General features: G+C 38.8%; 1 protein-coding gene, 1 non-coding gene and 1 pseudogene across 2 annotated transcripts in view; 2 read left to right on the forward strand and 1 right to left on the reverse strand.

Moving 5' to 3' along the window:
- The window catches only part of LOC145610659 (glutathione hydrolase 3-like), a 50,419-nt gene that overhangs the window by 23,941 nt on the left and 4,434 nt on the right, over window positions 1-22,044 (forward strand). The window lies entirely within an intron of this gene.
- LOC145612813 (small nucleolar RNA R71) lies at window positions 617-722 on the reverse strand. The gene has a single exon (XR_014106730.1). It is a non-coding gene; the product is annotated as a small nucleolar RNA R71 (small nucleolar RNA).
- LOC145612785 (small nucleolar RNA R71) lies at window positions 21,823-21,921 on the forward strand (annotated as a pseudogene).

Below are 22,044 nucleotides of genomic sequence, written 5' to 3' on the forward strand. Positions count from 1 at the left end.
GTTGAGTCTATTTCATTACATTTGCAAAATACAAAAAGATTTTACACTTTAGGCTACACTTGTAGCCGTGCTACTTATATTTTCTTTGAGTTTTGTATGCATAGGTCCCGAGATCGCTCATTTGTTCCCTTTGATCCGGAGATTGAAAGAACTCTCTCAAGGAGGAGAGTAGCAAACAAGACCTTGGATTATAGTTCCTCAAGAGAAGAAGAGATTGAACAAGAGCAAGTCATGGGAGAACAACCAAGAGTTGCCTTGAAAGAATTGGGAGTACCCGGTGCATATAGGTTCGAGAGCGGCATAGCTCCACCTACAACACCGGCAAACGACTTTGAAATTCGGCCGGCAATGATCACCGTAATTGAGAGGAGACAATATAGTGGGGCAAAGAACGAGATCCCATTGAACCATCTTAAGGAGTTCGAAAAATATTGCAACACGATCAAGGTTAATGGAGTGTCTCAAGAATTCATCCGCCTTAAATTGTTCCCTTTCTCCCTCTTAGGAAGGTCTTTGGAATGGCTAGACAAAGAGGTGAAGCCCAATTCATTGAGAACTTGGGATGATGTCACTAAAGCTTTCTTGTCCCGTTTCTATCCTCAAAAGAAAACGACGGAGGCAAGGGCTTTAATTCAAGGATTCAAGCAAAAGCCAAATGAGAGTCTTTATGAGGCATGGGAGAGATTCAAGGAGTACCAAAGAGAATGAACTCACCACGGAATTCCAACATATCAATTGATCCAAATCTTCTATGGTGGTTTGAGTCCGCAAGGCAAAGCATGTGTAACACCCCAATAATTCTCTCTTTAAACCTGTGAATAACCTGAACAAAATCCAAGAGAATTACTGGCGTACTACTGCCACGTGTTCAAACGTTAAGGCTATGTCAGAAATTAGCAGCGGAAATACTAAATCAGTTATACATAAATTTCAAAACCAACGAATAAAACCAAGTTAAGTATTACAAGTTGGAACCATTAAGGCCCTTATTCAAAAATCCAAACTAGAAATTGAACAAAATTAAAATCGAGTTTAAAAAATAAATTCAAAGGTAGTAGCAAAATAAATTGTGCAAAATAACCAACACTCCACTCAAAACCCCACAACCTTGATGCGAATGCTGAATGTGTAAGAACCTGTAGTTAATCTGCTCCCCAATATTACAAGTGTAAAAATTGGATCGTCACAGGGTCATTGAAAGGCAAAGGCCATGACCAAAGAAAGACACACACAAAAGCACGCAATCAGCAAAGCTGAGTACATACAAGCTGTGAAACAGAATAAGAATTCCATGACATGCTACTAATAATCATTCATCATGCATCATTAAGTTACAGACTCAACACACGCCTAAACTATCAATTTTACTAGGACTTCACTAATTAGTAGTAGTTAACTCGTTTTATATCATTCATTGGATTAAGCAATAGACAAGGTTGTCCAACCCATGCTCCATTTGGAACATCAATAAAGAAAACCCCATGCCTCCTTTCAGAAACATCAATAAACATCCAACGACCACGGGCGCGACTCCGTGACCGTAGTTAGTATGAGATCTCACCTAACTCCTAGTTTTGAAAAGTATTTGAAATAAGAGACTCGCAGATCAGACGACCTCGAGAAAAGTACACGGCTAATACCCCGTGTACCCCAACCCCTGATTGTCATTACTCCAGAAGTGCACCAATCCAGAGTTTTATTGCTCAACCATCTTGCACTTTACGTGATTTACAGGTTTAGACTTGGTGATGACTCATATGCATAACAATACAATCAATCCAATATCAATTCAATCAAGTAAAACAACTTTCCAATTTTATTTCTTGATTTATTAGTGACAAGCAACATTTATTATTTATTCCTTTAACTACCTCGTTGTATAAACACCTTGAGTGCATAGGGCACCCCAAAACCTTAACCTCGTCTCATAAGACTTGAATTCTTCTTTTACCCATCCTATTTCAGTAATCATGAATGAGTAATAAATAAACCATTCCACATACTTACATACCTTTGCCTCTAATTGCACCTTGCAAAGTTAATACATAAATAATATTTGCCAAGTAAAATAGTACACATCATTCGAAATTCACAATGTATAACCAAACAGTTATTCCCAGTCTTCTCTGTACATGCTACTAAGTTCTCGTTTCATTCCTAAACATGCTTCTAAAGGCAAGGTTTCGTAACTCGTACGTACCTTGAGTAAACGAATTTGGTTGGCCACTTAACCAACTAGAATTCACCTCCTATAAAGACCTCTCCTAAACCAAACAATAAGATTTCAATCAATACTCAAACAACCAAATTTACAGCATTACTAACTTACTTTACCATCAAAATCCAATTAAACAGCACTTTTAAACCTTCCCTTTTATTATAATCAAAAGCTTATATATAGTTCCTTATATTTCCTTCATAAAAACCTTAAAATACACCTTTATACATAAAATTACAGTATACTTAAGCTACTAAGAAAATCTAAAAATTTAGCTTGTTATTATCTTTTGGAAAATCAACACTCGACGCTTGAATAAATATCAAAGTAGTAGCTTAATAAAATGTGTAGAAACATAAATACGTCTTATTTGATACTAAGATAATACAATTCATATCACAAAGTCTGAAATTTAATTAAAAAAAATCTTTAAATTTGAAACTTTATTAGCAACCCATTAACATAGTTCAATTAGAATAGCCAAGTAGTATAAATAGAACTCTAAAAATATGATTTAGGATAGTTTAAACCCCAAAAAAATCCATATTTTATAATCTGAAAATTAGTTTTAATAGATAAAAATATAATTTTAACATAATATATACACTATATGCTTAAGAAACTTGACTAACACATTTTAAGCTCTAAAATCATGAAAAACCAAGGCTTAAACCCTTAATTCTTAAATTAAACCAAATCTGAAATTTTATTTCATAAAATAAACATGATAAACTTATAAATTTATACTCTTTTATAGTTCATATACATAAATTAAACCATAATTATAACAATTCAAAACAAAAACCTAATAAAGATTATAACTTTAAACAATTTAACAAAAGAGAAGAAAGAAGGAAGGAGGGAGGAGAAGAGGCAAACTGTTGTTGGTGTACGGTGGTGGTATGCTGGCGGTGCGGCAGAAGGTGGACGCCGGTGGTGGACTAGAGGCGGCATCAGGTGGTGGTGATGGTCACCGAATTTTCTTTTTTTTTTTTTTTTTTTTTTTTTTTTTTTTTTTGTGAACCATGAAAGAGGAAAGAAGGAGGAGAAAAAAAATAGGGTGAATGAATTTACGTGAGAGGGAGAAGAGTTTGAGGGTTTTGGGTTTTTATTTGGGCTTTAGTTTCCTAATTTTATTAGGAGTAGGAATGATGTAGTTTGGATTTGAGTGAAATTGAGCATTGGGCTACAAACTTAAAAGAGGATTAATAATTTTAGCTTGAAAATCTTTTTGCTTTTACATCAAAATAGTTCATACTATAAAATTAAAATAAAAAAAAATACATTTGTATAAATAATAAATAATTAAATATACTTTAATTAGGTTGAAACTATGGGGGATTACAGCATGCCTTGATGGAGGGGCCGGTGGTCCAATCATGAACAAAACCGAGGAAGAAGTTGTGGACATAATAGAGGATGTGGTGACTTACTATAGAGATTGGCAAGATGGGGAAAGAGATTCTTCAAGCAAGCAATATTCGTTGTATTCGGTGGACCATCTTAATGCCATCAACAATCTTTCTTCTCAAATGACAAACTTGGGAAAGGAGATGACGGCAATCAAGGCCAAGTTGGAGAGTGTTTCTTTCTCTTCCCAAGCTCCAAATCTTCCCTCCCAAATTAAGGGGAGAGGTACTTCTTCTAACTCTCAAACTCCTTCTACTTCACATAATATGCCTATGGGATGTTTGTTTTGTGATGTATGTGGATCATATGACCATGATTCTAGCAATTGCAACAATGAATGTGTTGATGAATTTGACAACAATGAGTGTGAACATGTTAATTTTGTGTCAAACAACAATATTCAAAGGTTTGATAATCAAAGAGGCCAATGGAATAGGAATTACCAAAACCAAGGCAATTTTGACAACTATAATCATAGTGGTGGTTATAGGAACCAAGGGAATCAAGGTTCTCGTGGTAACCATAACCAAGGTTATAGTGGCCAAAATCAAAGTCAAAATTATGGTAATCAAAACCAAAATTATGGTAATAAAAACCAAGGTTATGTAACTCATAACCAAGGTAATGGTAACCATAATCATGGTGGTGGTAACCATAATCAAGGTTATGGTTCAAATCAAAATAGGGGTAATTGGAACAATCAAGGAAGGGGAAATTTTCAAAACAATGTTCAAAGAGGTCCCCCACCCGGTTTTGTTACAAAGACTCAAGGTGAAAATTCCTATTCACAACCTTCTTCTCCTAGGACTACTTTGGAGGAATTGATTGATAATCAAACCAAGATCATTAACACCTATATGGCGGTTAGTGATAAGAAATTCAATGAGATGATGACCCACAATAAGATGCTTGAGACTCAAATTACCCAATTAGAAAGCACTATTAAGGATTTTGCTAGTCCTTCATCTTTGCCTTCCCAAGGTGTTGAACCAAAGAAACCCGTGTACTCTATTGCCACAAGTGGTGGAAATGATTTTAATGAGGGAGTTTCTTGTTCAAAAGAGGAAAGAGATGAGAGTGGTGCTATGGAAAATGAAGTGGAGAGGGTTGAGTCCAAGGAAATTTATTGTGAGGTTGAGGAAAAAGAAGAATATGTTGTTGAAAAGATGAGTGAGGTAGAGAGATTTACCGATCTACCATATCCCCAAAAATATTTGAGATTCAAAATGGATGAGCAATTTGGGAAGTTCCTTAAAGTTCTTAAGGAAGTTCATGATTCCACACCCTCTACCGAGCCAATTCCCGATATGCCTAAGTACTCCAAGTTCCTTAAGGAGATACTAGAGGAGAAGGAAGATTTTGATGAGGGTAGTTCGGTGGAAGGAGGGAAGTGTTTTAGTGCTTTTATCCATGGTGAGCTTCCGGAGAAAATGGAAGATCCGGGGAATTTTTCAATCCCTTGTCAAATCAAGAAAATGGTTTTTGAGAATGCTTTGTGTGATCTAGGGGCTAGTGTGAGTATTATGCCCTTTTCGGTTTTCAAAAGGCTTGATCTAGGTGAGCTTCAACCATCTAATATAACACTTCAATTGGCCGATCGCTCTATTAAGCTTCCTAAGGGAAGAATTGATGATGTCCCTTTAAAGATTGGAGAGTTTGTCTTTCCCGTGGATTTTGTTGTTTTGGAGATTGAGGAGGATGAGCATATTCCAATCATTTTAGGGAGGCCTTTCTTAGCCACCTCGGGAGCCTTAATAGATGTGAAGGGAGGTCAAATCACTTTGAGATGTGGAAAATTGGAAGAGAGTTTTAAGTTGAAGCCAATGCATGAGTCTTTATCTTGTGTGCAAGATATAGCATGTGCTAGTCTTTCTCGTTCCATTGATGATATGTGCATGATTGATTCTTCTACTAACGATGTTTTTGAGATTGTTGATGATGTTTGTGCAAGTCTTGATGATGTTAGTGAAGAAGAATTTGTAATTCAAGAGCCAAGGGATGAGAAAGAAATTGAGATTCCAAATTGGTTCAAGCTTAATTCTCAAGATGAAGAGAAAGCTTCCATGATTAAAGATGTTGAAGTCAAGCCGAAGAAAAAGGCCCGTGACTCGAAGAAAGCAAGAAAAAGAAAGAAGTTGGGAAAGGAAAAAGAAGAATTTGAAAAGAATTTTGTTAAGGTTTCATTAAGCAACGATGAGAAGTTGCTCAAAATTGAAGAAGATTTTGCTCTATCAACTACCTTGAAGAAGGTGGTGTTCTTTGATCCTCCATGATTTGGAGGAAGGGTCGAGCTTAGGACCTAAAGCAAGCGCTTCCCGGGAGGCAACCCGGAGTTTCTAACTTTTCTCTTTGATTTTTGAATTTTCTCATTTTTGTTTCTTTTATTACTTTGTCTTTTCTTTTACTTTTCTACTTGATTGGATTTTTAGGATGTCCTTTTGCGGGATTGGAATTCTACAAGTATGCATGATAAATGGAAGGTGTTCGTGGCACAAATCACATTTTGTTCGATTCTAATCGAAATTTGAGGTAAAAGGGTAAGAATTTTAGAGAGGTAAGATAGGAAATTCATGTTTTGAAAGTTGGAGGAAATTGATACTTAGTGAATTTTTGTGGTGAGCACATGAATTTTCAACTTTGAGGGCTTTGAAAACAATTTTAGCTACTTCCTATGTTGTTCCTCATCACCATCATGATTCATGTGCGCACCAAAATAGGCAGTAAGTATCAATTTGTTGAGAAAAAGGAAGAATTGAGCACGCACAGGGATGTGCGGCCGCACACAAGGCATGTGCGGGCGCACAGCCTGCGTGTGCGGGCGCACACCAGCCCTGTGCGGCCGCACATGGATGGACGTGCATATAATCCTCTTCTTCCTCCTTTTTCCCTTCATTCCCTCATTTCTTTCATCTTCCTCACGCACACCCTCCTCCAAAACCCTCATATGCGCACCTTCTACTCCTTCATTCATCATCAAAAATCACTCAAATCTTCACTAAAATCACTCCATTTTCAATCAAAATCACTCACAAGCCTTCCTACACTACAAATTCCTCACAAATTGACCCAAATTTCACTCACTCTCTCTCCTACTCTTGGTGGCCGAAAATTGGGGCTTTCTTTGTGGATTCAAATTGGTTGCTCTAAGTTGGTTAATCTTGCTTCTTTTATGGTATAATCATTAATCCTCGCTTTAATTTTGCCATTTATATCATAAATTTGCATAGATTAAAAATTTGTATGAGCATGAATAGTGTAGTATTGATTTTGTGATTTTTGATGCTTGATCTTGATATTGGTTGTGATTTGGTGATGTTTGTTGATTGATTTTGCATAACATTGTATTGTTTGTTGATTTTGTAGTGATTCTCATCATTTTTGGTTGAAATCTTGTGATTTGAATTTTTGGAGTATTGGTAGTATATGGTGATTGTGGTATTGGTGTTGTGGTTGTTCTTGGATTGTTGAAAAGGAGTTTTTCTTGGATTATTGGTGTTGTTGATTGGTTTGGAATTGGTTTTGATTGAAAAGAAGTGTGAATTTGGAGTTTGGCAATTTTGGTAGTAAGTGGTGAATTTGGGTGTGGTATTCTTGGTTCATTGATTTTGCTCTTTATTGGATATTGGTGATCTTTCTAAGCCTTTCAACATGTCTAAATACCTCAAGAAATTCACCAAGAAACGGAAAACCGATGCTAGCATCGATGAACCTCCTCGCCCAAGTACCTCCTCTAGGCCTAGTACATCTTCTAGGCCTAGTACTTCCAACCCTTCCTCCACTCAAACACGACCGCCAACCTCTCTTCCCAAAGAGAAAAACTTCACTGACAAACAAAAGACCTTCTACCAAAACTTGAAGGAAGAAAGAATCCTAAAACAAACCCGCCACTACTTCCAACCCGATATGCTGAAATTGGGTATTGATAATGATGTGCGGTCGTTGCTCCTAAATCTCCGATTGGGTTCTTTCATCACCGATGCCTACCGCACCTATAAGGAGCCTACTTTGGAGTTCTTGGCTACCTTAGAGCTTGTACCCGTAGGAGGGGTATATAGGGTGCATTTCCAATTGTTCAACCACATCTTCGACCAATCATTGGAAGAGTTCAACGCCGCTCTGGATTTTGATCCCCACGGGGATATTGTTAACGTTGAACATTACATCTTCCCGGAGTATGATCAAAACTCATGGTGGGAAGACATCTCAGGTGGTACTGAGTTTATCACAAACCGGGCTAAGATCTCAGCGGTGTACCAACCTTGCCTTAGGGTTGTACACCGTCTTTTGGGCTATGTTTTGTTCCCCAAACAAGAAATGGGGAAGTTGAGCAAGTTGGAGCTCAAGGTCCTTTGGTTGTCTACCCGCCCGGAGTATGTGGGCCGGTTGAACTTGGGGTATATCTTTGCCCAATATTGTTTGGACCTTCGCAAGAGGAGAACGGGAGAAATCCCATGCGGGGGCATGGTAACTAGGCTATTGACTCGCCTTCGCCTCGATGCTTATCTCCCATTTTGTAAGGAGATCGGGGATGCAACTTCTATCTACCTCGATAAGCAACAATTGGGTCAAATCCAATTCATCTCCAAGGGCTATAGCGAAGGGAGATATGAGTGGCTTAGGGGCAACGAGCATTGGTGCTACTTGCCTAACCCCAGCTTGACTTCTTTGGCTCGGATTGCCAACAATGTGTGGCATGTTCCCAAGTCCTTCCGGCATCCCAACTTCGACTCCGATGAGGATGAGGAAGAAGATGATGAAGAATAACAACAACATCAACAACAACAACAACATCAACAACAACAACATTATTCTCCACAACAACAAGCTCCTCAAGAGCAAGAGCAAGAGCAAGAGCAAGGGCAACATGCTTTCGTCAATGCGGATTTGAGGGCTCTTAGTGAACAAATGAGTGGATTGAAAATCCACGTGGATGGCATGTATGATCAAGACTTTGGGGCCATCTATGAGCAACTAAGAGGTATTCAGGAGATGCAACAAGGTATGTTTACACAACAACAACAAATATATGAGGCGGAGGTCAACCGTGGGAGCATTACTCCCCCAGTTAACTATCCGTACTTTCCGCCCCAACAAGGTCCTCTACCTTCGTTTGGGCATCCTTATTGGTCGGGGCCTTCTAACCCCGACACCGAGCGTCATTACTATCCGGACGAGCACGGTAACTATGATTACAAGGCTCCGGGTGGTAGTGACTATAGGGGTGATCCTAGCTACCCCAATGTCCATCCCAACCACCCCTTTGAACTCACTTTGCCCGATAACTTCACCCCTCTTGCTCCTTGGCAACAAGATCTTTTCAACGGGCATTATGGGTGGCCCGATGGGTACACCGGAGGATGGGAGCCCTACCCTCATCCCTTCGATGACCTCGAGCGCAACAGAGACCCCGATGGGGCCAGGCCGAGTGGGAGTGGTGGTGGTGATGGTAGTAGTTATTAGTTCCCTTTAGCTTCTCATGCTTTTTGTCTCCATCCCTTATATTTTTGATGCATGTTTTGTTTTGATTGGGATGTTGAGATGTATTTTTATCTAGCTTGGGGGAACTAATAACTTGCTCGGTGACCAATTTTGTTGTTGTGTACATACCTTAGTTGTTTGCATGTTTATTTTCATTCCTCTTGTTTGATTTCCTCATTTTCTTGATCTCTAGGCTACTTTCCTTGTAGCTAGCTTGTTTGCCCGATTTGCTTGGATGCTTGTTGTTTCTGGTGATTTTTTGCTTGGCATGTTGTTGTTAATGATCCCTTATATCCAAATCCCTTAATCCAAAACCCTTTGATCCAAATCCCTTAAATCCAAATCTTATAGTTTAGAGTAGTTCTTTAGTTAGTTTAGATTTTCTTGTTTACTTAGTTTTATTTCTTTTATTCTTTCTATTCTTTGGTTAGTTTAGCTTTTCTTTCCTTTAGTTGTATATACTTCTTGCTTAGTTTAGTTTCCTTTTATTTGTTGTTTTCTTTTATTTGTTTTGAAGTTACTAACCATTTTCTTTGTTCATAGCTGCTTTTATTTCTTTTTCTCACTTGGTTCCTTGAAGAGCTTATGGATATGGCATGCTACGAGGTGGTTTCTAATCGCTTCATTTATTTTTGCTAAGCTTGGAAACCCGGTGAGACCTTTCTTATTTTCTCTTTATTTTCCTTGGTTGCATAGAATAGGATTAGTTTAGGAGAAGTTGAATGGTTCGAGGATGGATGCTTGTTAACACGTAATGTGTTTGGGATCGGTGACCTTGTTGTCTATCGATCACTTGTTTGTCGATTGGGAATTTTATGTGTTTAACTTGTTTTCTAGTCCTTTGCATGCTATTTCTCCTATGTTTTCCTTTTCTATGTCTCCGTTTCTTTTCTTTTACTTTCTTTTATTTTACTTTTTCTCTTACTTTCCTTTATTTTTCTTTTCATTTTTGATGTGATTTTGAGGCATTGTTTTTCATTTCTTTTCTTATGCAATGAACCTTGTACATTGGACTTGTCTTTTGCATGATTTTCTTCCTAGGTTGTAAAGGTGTGCACGGTTTGAGACTATGTTCGGTTGACTCTAGGATAGTGTATGCTAGGGTAGTTGGTTTGAACTAGGGGGATCATGAAGCCGGATTTTACTTGTTTGTGGTACGTTGGTAGTTGCTTCCTATAGTTGATTTGACACCACTAGTGAGTTTTTGCCACAACCTTGTGAGGTTACTTGTTTTTCTAGCCTTCAACATTCCTTGTATGAGCGGCGTGGATCCTTGACTATGCAAACCTAATCTAATAAAGCTTGATGTATGATTCTCAAACACGAGACCGAACTGTCTAGGAAGGACAAAGGCAAATTTTTCGGGGTGGCATTTTTCATTTTTGTTATATTTTGTTATTTTCTTTATTTTTGGGTTTACATTTGCCTTCTTGCAACCATTTGAGCCTTATCCCTTCTTTTCAAGCCACATCTTTAGTTATTTGACCTTTTGTTTAATTTTCTATATTTTATTGGTTTTTGTGAAACAATATGATCATTTGAAATGAAGTTTGTGGTGGTTAAGTTGGAATTTTGGTTTTTATGTAAGCAAGTTTGTGATTTCATTTTCTTTGTGAATAATGGCAAATATTTGTGGAAAAGCCGTCCTACTTCTCAAAAGGCATGGACTAATAATTTGCATTTAGGAAAAGCCGTCCGAATTAAGCAAAAGGCAAGGACCTTGCAAATACAATATAAAAACAACAAAAAAAAAAAAATTGAAAAAGTGAATAATTCAAAAATATTTTGATGTATTCTTTTCTCCTTCTAAGCATTGAGGACAATGCTTCATTTTAGCTTGGGGGAGAAGCGTGTACGCTTTTTGTATATATTTTTGTGAGTATAGCTTCAAGTAAGCTTGGGGGTGTTGTTTTTGTTTGGTAATTTCTAGATTGTGGTGTTAAGGATTGATCACCCTTTTGCTTCACTTTTAGGAAAATCACCAAATTTTAAAATTTTTGCCTACCTTCACCCTTTATGCCTTACGTTACAACCTTGGGGAAAGACCTTTCGACCTAGATAGTTGAGTCATTATTCGGGGGAGGGCATCATGGGTCATTGCCTAAGGAAAGGGGATGCATAGTCAAGATTGTCGAGTAGCCTTAAAATATTTCTTTTCCGGTTCCTTCGAGGAATCATTGGGACACTCACTAAGGGGAGATTTGAGACTAGTGGGAAGAACGCGGTAAGATTGTTTGGGATGAAAGTGAATTGTGATAACTAGTTCCTACGCCTAGCATACCCTATGTTTCAATCAACCTTGGATATCTTGAAACGTGCATACCTTAACTACTTGAGAAAGATTGTCATTCATTTGCATTATAGTCTTTATGTTGGTTCATTTCGCAAAGGTTTGTTTTTATTTCATTTTCCTTCCTTTTCATAGTTTGCCTCATTGATGTTTGGTGGAGAGTTATGGGTCAAACTCTTAGGATACCCTTACGAGACCTCACTCGTCCTCATAGGCGACTTTGGGGTTTCAAGGGCTTGTTGTAGCTAAAAACAACCGTGATTCCTACGACAGTGAGTTTTAGTGTATATTCTTATCTTGAGTCTTTCTTTTTCGTTTTCAATAAAATTTTCATCCTCATTCTTTCTTGCTTTGTTTTGCTCGAGGACGAGCAAAAGTTTAGCTTGGGGGAATTTGATGAGTGACATTTATGGCACTCATTTGGTTCCTTTTTGGATGATTTCTATTTCATTTTATCTCTCTTTTCTTTAGTTTTCCTTAGTTTTATTCTTGTTTTCTTCATTTTATGCTTTTTGTAGTTAGTTTCTATATTTCATGCTTTTTCTAGTTTACTTGTTATTTTTCTCTTTTACTTGCTTTTTATCATCTATTTGTAGGTGGTAATTGATTGTCCAAGAATTCCCGAGTTCCCTCTCTGTGAGCTTTCATTATTTTCATGCCTAGAGATGGTGCAAGAAGCTTCAAGTCAAGGGTGGATCCAAGAGGCAAGTTTCAAGGCTTTGTATATGCCTTCTTCATGGCTTTTACTTTTCAAGAAATTCAAGAAAGTTTCTGCCTACTTTGTCCTCCATCATCATCATCTAGGACGTGTGCACCGCTTGAGCTAGGACGAAGGGGGAAAGACTGATGGGAAGGAGAACGGTAGGTCGTTGGGCTACCACCCCACCCAATCAAACAAAATTTGTAACTTAACTAACCCCTATTTAGCGTAGTGGCAAGTCAAGGTCGAACCCAAGGGAATGGATATCAAGTGCACGAAGTCTAGATCAAGCTATTTCGGAATCAAGAAGGGGTTTGAGGTAGAAGTTAAGCTAACTAGGTATGCAAACTTGTATTAAATCAATCTAAGACACTAGGGCAATGGATCCACATGCAATCATAATGGAAACGGTAATTTGGGAGGTCAAACCGACTAAGTCAAGCGATATGAAGGAAAATCATCATGTATCCAAAAGAGCATACTAAAGTGGTTCACCTAGAGGTCTAACTAGCGTCAACTACGCTAAACACTAACTAGGGAACGTCACAAAGCACCTCAATCGTGAAATTGCAAGTTCACTAATCAATGGTCCGTATCATAGCAAGCTTACAATGCAATCTAGTGTATTAATCAAAGATGGCCAAACCTCAATTAATCACACACATGCACATGAAATATCAACCAAATTTAATCATATCATCAACTCCATCAATTATCCCCAAATTACACTATTCCATCATTCATACATGCTTCACCATCTCCCTAGCTAGGAAACTACTCACTAGCCATAGAAATGGAGATCAAAACTACAACATTCATCAAATTCATTATCAACATGCTTGAATTCAAAGATTAAACCAACAATCAATCAAAATCAATCAAAATTCAATCAATAACCAAATCAATCATCAACAATATGAAAAACGAATGAAATCAACTAAAATCAAACTTGTATTGAAATCAAGAAGAAAATCCTTACAAAACTTTGATCCAAAGATCAAATACAATGAGAAATCCTTGAGCAATCACCAAAAATCATGAATTTCTCTCTCTAGTTCTTGAGTTTCTCTCTCTAAAATTCTCCCAAAAACTAACTATCAAATTCAATCTAAAACTAAAACTTCTTCTCCCCAAAAATAGGTAGAAATAACTATATATACAAAAGAGAGGTCGGTAATGACGCCCAAAAATAGACCCTCGTAAGTGCGGGCGCTCGAAGGAGTGTACCCAGGAATGTGCGCCCGCACACACCTGATGTGCGGCCGCACACGACAGATGTGCTGCCGCACACGACAGATGTGCGGCCGCACACTCCTCGAGTGCGCCCGCACATAGCTGCAGCTTCCTCCTTTCTTCTTTGCCCTTGCTCACGAGGTGCACGCATCCTAGATGATGATGATGGAGGACAAGGTAGGCAGCAACTTCCTTGAATTTCTTGAAGAAAATGAGCCATGAGGAAGGCATAAACAAGACTTTGAAGCATGCTCCTTGAACCTCTCATTGACTTGAAACTTCTTGCACAAGCTTTAGGCATGAAAATCAATGGAAAACTATAGAAAGGAAGCCCGGGAATTCTTGGACAATCAATTACCACCTACAAGCAAAAGATAAAAAGCAAGTAAAAGAGAAAAATAACAAGTAAACTAGAAAAAGACATGAAAAAGAGAAACTAACTACAAAAAGCATAAAATGAAGAAAACAAGAATAAAACTAAGGAAAACTAAAGAAAAGAGAGATAAAATGAAATAAAAATCATCCAAAAAGGAACCAAATGAGTGCCAAAAATGTCACACATCAAAGACCCAGTTTTGTGCGGGCGCACCAAGGTGGTGTGCGGCCGCACATTGGTCGGGTGCGGCCGCACACCTGGTGCGTGCGGGCGCACCAGTCTGGGTGTGCCCCGTGCGCACCATTCTCCCTCCTCCGAGCGCCCGCACCTACGAGGGTCTATTTTTGGGCGTCAATACTGACCTCCTCTTTGTATATATAGTTATTTCTACCTATTTTTAGAGGGAAGTTTTTAGATTAAATTGGATAGTTAGTTTTGGGAGAATTTTAGAGAGAGAAACTCAAGAACTTTAGAGAGAGAAACTCATGATTTTTGGTGATTGCTCAAGAATTGCTCAAGGTCTTTCCCCAAGGTTGTAACGTAAGGCATAAAGGGTGAAGGTAGGCAAAAATTTTAAAATTTGGTGATTTTCCTAAAAAGTGAAGCAAAAGGGTGATCAATCCTTAACACCACAATCAAGAAATTACCAAACAAAAACAACACCCCCAAGCTTACTTGAAGCTATACTCACAAAAATATATACAAAAAGCGTACACGCTTCTCCCCCAAGCTAAAATGGTGCATTGTCCTCAATGCTTAGAAGGAGAAAAGAATACATCAAAATATTTTTGAATTTTTCACTTTTCACGTTTTTTGTGTTTTTATATTGTAATTGCAAAGTCCTTGCCTTTTGCTAAATTCGGACGGCTTTTACAACTTTTGCACTTATTTGTCCATGCCTTTTATTATAAAGGAAGGCTTTTACTCATACTCATTTGCCATTATTCACAAAGAAATCATAACACAATCTTGCTTTCATAAAAACCAATTTCCAACGTAACCACCACAAACTTCATCTCAAAGATCATATTGCTTCACAAAAATCAAGAAAGGTAGAAAATGAAACAAAAGGTCAAATAACTAAAGATGTGGCTCGAAAAGAAGGGATAAGGCTCAAATGGTTGCAAGAAGGCAAATGTAAACCAAAAACAAAAGAAAATAACAAAATATAGTAAAAAGGAAAAATACCACCCCGAAAAATGTGCCTTTGTCCTTCCTAGATAGTTCGGTCTCGTGTTTGAGAATCATACATCAAGCTTTATTAGATTAGGTTTGCATAGTCAAGGATCCACGCCGCTCAAACAAGGAATGTTGAAGGCTTGAAAAACAAGTAACCTCACAAGGTTGTGGCAAAAACTCACCAATGGTGTCAAATCAACTATAGGAAGCAACTACCAACATACCACAAACAAGTAGAATCCGGCTTCATGATCCTCCTAGTTCAAACCAACTACCCTAGCATACACTATCCTAGAGTCAACCGAACATAATCTCAAACCGTGCATACCTTTACAACCTAGGAAGAAAATCATGCAAAAGACAAGTCCAATGTACAATGTTCATTTCAAAAGAAAAGAAATGAAAAACAATGCCTCAAAATCACATCAAAAATAAAAAGAAAAATAAAAGAAAGTAAGAGAAAAAGGTAAAATAAAATAGAGTAAAAGAAAAGAAATGGAGACATAGGAAAGGAAAACATAGGAGAAAAGCATGCAAAGGACTAGAAAGCATGTTAAACACATAAAAATCCCAATCGACAAAAAAGTGATCGATAGACAACAAAGTCACCGATCCCAAACACATTACGTGTTAACAAGCATCCATCCTCGAACCATTCAACGTCTCCTAAACTAATCCTATTCTATGCAACCAAGGAAAATAAAGAGAAAAAAAAAAAGAAAGGTCTCACCGGGATTCCAAGCATAGCAAAAACAAACGAAGCAATAAGAAACCACCTCGTAGCATTCCATATCCATAAGCTCTTCAAGGAACCAAGTGAGAAAAAAGAAATAAAAGAAACTATGAACAAAGAAAAAGGTTAGTAACTTCAAAACAAATAAAAGAAAACAACAAATAAAAGAAAATAAACAAAGCAAGAAGTATATACAACTAAAGGAAAGAGAAGCTAAACTACCAAAGAAAATAAAGAATAAAAGAAATAAAATCTAGACGAACTAAAGAACTACTCTAAACTACAAGATTTGGATTTAAGGGATTTGGATTGAGGGGTTTGGATATAAGGGATCATCAACAACAACATGGCAAGCAAAACAACTCCACAAACAACAAACATCCAAGAAAATAGGGCAAACAAGCTAGCTACAAGAAAAGTAGCCTAGAGATCAAGAAAATGAGGAAACCAAAAAGAGGAATGAAAATAAACATGCAAGCAACTAAGATATGTACACAACAACAACAAGGTCACCGAGCAAGTTACTAGTTCCCCCAAGCTAGATAGAAAATACATCTCAACATCCCGATCAAAACAAAGCAAGTATCAAAAATATGAGGGATGGAGGTAAAAAGCATGAGAAGCTAAAAGGGAACTAATAACTACTACCATCACCACCACCACTCCCACTTGGCCCGGCCCCATCGGGGTCTCTGTTGCGCTCGGGGTCATCGAAAGGATGAGGGTAAGGCTCCCATCCTCCGGTGTACCCCTCGGGCCACCCATAATGCCCCTTGAAAAGATCGTGTTGCAAGGAGCAAGAGGGGTGTAGGTATCGGGCAAAGTGAGCTCAAAAGGGTGGTTGGGATGGACATGGGGGTAGTTAGGATCCCCCCTATAGTCACTACCACCCGGAGCCTTGTAATCATAGTTACCATGCTCGTCCGGGTAATAGTGACGCTCGGTGTCGGGGTTAGAAGGCCCCGACCAATAAGGATGCCCAAACGAAGGTAGAGGACCTTGTTGGGGCGGGAAATACGGATAGTTAACCGGGGGAGTAATGTTCCCACGGTTAACTTCCGCATCATAAAGTTGTTGTTGTTGTATAAACATACCTTGTTGCATCTCTTGAATACCTCTTATTTGGTCATAGAGGGCCCCAAAGTCTTGATCGTACATGCCGTCTACGTGGACTTTCAATCCACTCATTTGCTCACTAAGAGCCCTCAAATCGTCATTGGAAAAAGCATGTTGCCCTTGCTCTTGTTCTTGCTCATGAGGAGCTTGTTGTTGTGGAGAAAAATGTTGTTGTTGTTGATGTTGTTGTTGTTGTTGATTTTGTTGTTCTTCCTCATCTTCTTCTTCTTCATCCTCCTCGGAATCAAAGTTGGGATGCCGGAAGGACCTGGGAACATGCCAAACATTGTCGGCAATCCTAGCCAAAGAAGTCAAGCTAGGGTTAGGCAAGAAGCACCAATGCTCGTGGCCCCTTAGCCACTCATATCTCCCTTCACTAAAACCCTTGGAGATAAATTGGATTTGACCCAATTGTTGCATATCGAGGTAGATGGAATCTGCATCCCCGATCTCCTTACAAAAAGGGAGATAATCATCGAGGCGAAGGTGAGACAGAAGCCTAGTTACCATACCCCCACAAGGGATCTCTCCCGTCCTCTTTTTGCGAAGGTCCAAGCAATATTGGGCAAAGATGTAGCCCAAGTTCAACCGGCCCATAAACTCCGGGCGAGTAGATAGCCAAAGGACTTTGAGCTCCAATTTACTCAATTTCCCCATCTCTTGCTTGGGGAACAAGACATAGCCCAATAGACGGTGTACAACCCTAAGACAAGGTTGGTACACGTCCGAGATCTTGGCCTTGTTGGCGATGAACTCACTACCACCGGAGATGTCTTCCCACCAAGAATCTTGATCATAATCCGGGAAGATGAAGTGTTCAACGTTAATAATATCCCCATGGGGATCAAAGTCCAAAGCAGCGTTGAACTCTTCTAAAGATTGGTCAAATATGTTGTTGAACAATTGGAACCGCACCCTATATACCCCTCCAATGGGTACAAGCTCCAAGGTAGCTAAGAACTCCAAGGTAGGCTCCTTGTAGGTGCGGTAGGCGTCGGCGATGAAAGTCCCCAATCTCAAATTCAAAAGCAATGACCGCACATCATTATCAATCCCCAACTTCAGCATATCGGATTGAAAGTAATGGCGGGTTTGTTTGAGGGTTCTTTCATCTTTCAGATTTTGATAAAAGGCTTTTTGTTTATCGGTGAAATTTTTCTTCTTTGGAAAAGAGGTAGGAGGTCGTGTTTGAGTGGAAGATGGGTTGGAAGTACTAGGCCTAGAAGATGTACTAGGCCTAGTGGAGGTACTTGGGCGGGGAGGTTCCTCGATGCTAACATCGGTTTTTCGCTTTTTGGTGAGTTTCTTGAGGTATTTAGACATTGTGAGAAGTATAGAAGATCACCAACAACCAATCAAGTAGCAAACCAAAGAACCAAGAGCACCACACCCAAATTCACCACTTACTACCAATATCACCAAACTCCAATTTCACAATTCCCTTCAATCGAACCAATTCCAAACCAATCAACAATATTAATGAACCAAGAAAAATTCCTTTTCAATCAATCCAAGAGCAAACACAAAGCCAATACCGAAATCACCACTTACTACCAACTTTCCAAAATTTCAACTCACAAGAATTCAACCAAAATTGATGAAAATTGCTACAAAATCAACAAACAACACAATGTCATGCAAAATCAATCAACAAATATCACCAAATCACAACCAAAATCAAGAACAAGCATCAAAATTCACAAAATCAATACTACACTATTCATGCTCATACAAATTTGTAATTCATGCAAATTTATGATATAATTGGCAAAATTAAAGCAAGGATTAGTGATTATACCATAAAAGAAGCAAGATAAACCAATTTTGAGCAAGCAATTCCAACTCCACACAAAACCCCCAATTTTCGACCACCAAGAGTAGGAGAGAGAGTGAGTGAAATTTGGGTCAAATTGTGAGGAATTTGTAGTGTAGAAAGATTTGTGAGTGATTTTGAGTAAGAATGTAGTGATTTTGGTGAGGATTTGAGTGTTTTTGGATGATGAATGAGGGTGGAGGAGTGCACACAAAGGAGGGTTTGAATGAGGGTATGAGTGAGGAAGATGAGGGAAGTGAGAAAATGAGGGAAAAAGGAGGAAGAAGAGGATAAATGCACGTCCAGCATCTGTGCGGCCGCACAGCATTGATGTGCGCCCGCACACGCAGGCTGTGCGCCCGCACATACCTCGTGTGCGGCCGCACATCCCTGTGCGTGCTCCTTCCTTCTTTTTTTCTCAAAGATTTGATACTTACTGCCTATTTGGGTGCGCACATGAATCATGATGGTGATGAGGAACAACATAGGCAGTAGCTAAAATCATTTTCAAAGTCCTCAAAGTTGAAAATTCATGTGCACACCACAAAAATTCACTAAGTATCAATTTCCTCCAACTTTCAAAATATGAAATTCCTATCTTACCTCTCTAAAATTCTTACCCTCTTACCTCAAATTTCGACTAGAATCGAACAAAATATGATTTGTGCCATGAACACCTTCCATCCATCATGCATATTTGTTGAATTCCAATCCCACAAACGGACATCCTAAAAATCCAAATAAAGAGAAAAGTAAAAGAAAAGACAAAGTAATAAAAGAAAAAAAAATGAGAAAATTCAAAAATCAAAGAGAAAGGTTAGAAACTCCGGGTTGCCTCCCGGGAAGCGCTTGCTTAAGGTCCTAAGCTCGACCCTTCCTCCTAATCATGGAGGATCAAAGAACACCACCTTCTTCAAGGTGGTTGATAGAGCAAATTCTTCTTCAACCTTGGGCAACTTCTCATTAATGCTTGATGAAACTCTCACAAAATTCTTTTCACATTCTTCTTTTTCACTTCTCAACTTCTTCCTTTTCCTTGTTTTCTTCGAGTCACGGGCCTTTTTCTTCGGCTTGACTTCAACATTCTTAATCATGGAAGCTTTTTCTTCCTCATGAGAATTAAGCTTGAACCAATTTGGAAAACCAATATCTTTCTCATCCTTTGGCTTTTGAATCACAAATTCTTCTTCACTAACGTCATTAATACTTGCACAAACATCATTAACAATCTCAAAAACATTGTTAGTAGAAGAATCAATCATGCACATACCATCAATGGAACGAGAAAGACTAGCACATGCGATATCTTGGACACAAGATAAAGACTCATGCATTGGTTCTAACTTAAAACTCTCTTCTAATTTCCCACACCTCAAAGTAATTTGACCTCCTTTGACATCTATTAAAGCTCCCGAGGTAGCTAAGAAAGGTCTCCCTAAGATGATTGGAATATGTTCATCCTCCTCAATCTCTAGAACAACAAAATCCACCGGAAAGACAAACTCTCCAATCCTTAAGGGGACATCATCAATTCTTCCCTTAGGAAGCTTAATAGAACGGTCGGCCAATTGAAGTGTTATCTTGGACGGTTGAAGCTCACCTAGATCAAGCCTTTCGAAGACCGAGAAAGGCATAATGCTAACACTAGCACCAAGGTCACACAAAGCATTTTCAAAAACCATTTCCTTAATTCGACAAGGGATTAAAAAATTCCCCGGATCCTCCATCTTCTTCGGAAGTTCACCATGGATAAGAGCACTAAAGCACTTCCCTCCTTCCACCGAACTACCTTTATCAAAATCCTCTCTCTCTTTTAAGATCTCCTTAACAAACTTGGAGTACTTAGGCATGTCGGGAATTGGTTCGGTAGCGGGTGTAGAATCATGAACATCCTTAAAAGCTTCAAGGAACTTCCCAAATTGCTCATCCATTTTGAATCTCAAATATTTTTGGGGATATGGTAGATCGGGAAATCTCTCTATCTCACTCATCTTTTCACCAACACACTCTTCTCTTTTGTCAACCTCACAATAGATTTCCTTAGACTCAACCCTTTCCACTTCATTCTCCTTAGCACCACTCTCATCTCTTCCCTCTTTTGAACAAGAAACTCCCTCATCAAAATCATTTCCACCACTTGTGGCAATAGAGAACACGGGTTTCTTTGGTTCAACACCTTGAGAAGGCAAAGATGAAGGACTAGCAAAATCCTTAATAGTGCTTGCTAATTGAGTAATTTGAGTCTCAAGCATCTTATTGTGGGTCATCATCTCATTGAATTTCTTATCACTAACCGCCATATAGGTGTTAATGATCTTGGTTTGATTATCAATCAACTCTTCCAAGGTTGTCTTAGGAGAAGAAGGTTGTGAATAGGAATTTTCATTTTGAGTCTTTGGAACAAAACCGGGTGGGGGACCTCTTTGAGCATTGTTTTGAAAATTTCCCCTTCCTTGGTTGTTCCAATTACTCCTGTTTTGATTTGAACCATAACCTTGATTATGGTTACCGCCACCATGATTATGGTTTCCATTACCTTGGTTATGATTTACATAACCTTGGTTTTGATTACCATAATTATGATTTTGATTACCATAGTTTTGGCTTTGATTTTGGCTACTATAACCTTGGTTATGGTTACCACGAGAACCTTGATTCCCTTGGTTCCTATAACCACCATTATGATTATAGTTGTCACAATTGCCTTGGTTTTGGTAATTCCTATTCCATTGGCCTTTTTGATTATCAAACCTTTGAACATTGTTGTTTGACACAAAATTAACATGTTCACACTCATTGTTGTCAAATTCATCAACACATTCATTAGGACAAACACTAGAGTCATGATCATACGATCCACATGCATCACAAAACAAGCAACCAAAAGGCATATTATGTGAAGAGGGAGGGGGTTGAGAGTTAGAAGGAGTACCTCTCCCCTTAAATTGGGAGGGAAGATTAGAAGCTTGAGAAGAGGTAGAAGTGCTCTCCAACTTAGCTTTGATTGCGGTGACCTCCTTTCCTAAGTTTGTCATTTGGGAGGAAAGGTTGTTGATTGCATTAAGATGGTCCACCGAATACAATGAAGATTGCTTGCTTGAAGAGTCTCTCTCCCCATCTTGCCAATCCCTATAATATGTCACCACGTCCTCAATGATGTCCATAACTTATTCTTCGGTTTTGTTCATGATAGGGCCCCCGGCCCCTCCATCAAGGCATGACTTGCCTTGGGGACTTAAACCGCCATAGAAGATTTGGATCACTTGGTATGTGGGGATTCCGTGGTGAGGGCACTCCCTTTGATACTCTTTGAATCTCTCCCATGCTTCATAAAGGCTTTCACTCGGCCTTTGCTTGAACCCTTGAATCAAGGCTCTTGCCTCCGCCGTCTTCTTTTGGGGATAGAAACGGGACAAGAAAGCCTTTGTAACATCATCCCAAGTTCTCAAGGAGTTGGGCTTCACTTCCTTGTCTAGCCACTCCAAATATCTTCCTAAT

This window comes from Chenopodium album, chromosome 24 (genome assembly GCF_948465745.1).
Source record: "Chenopodium album chromosome 24, dcCheAlbu1.1, whole genome shotgun sequence".
NCBI classification, from domain to species: Eukaryota; Viridiplantae; Streptophyta; class Magnoliopsida; order Caryophyllales; family Amaranthaceae; genus Chenopodium; species Chenopodium album.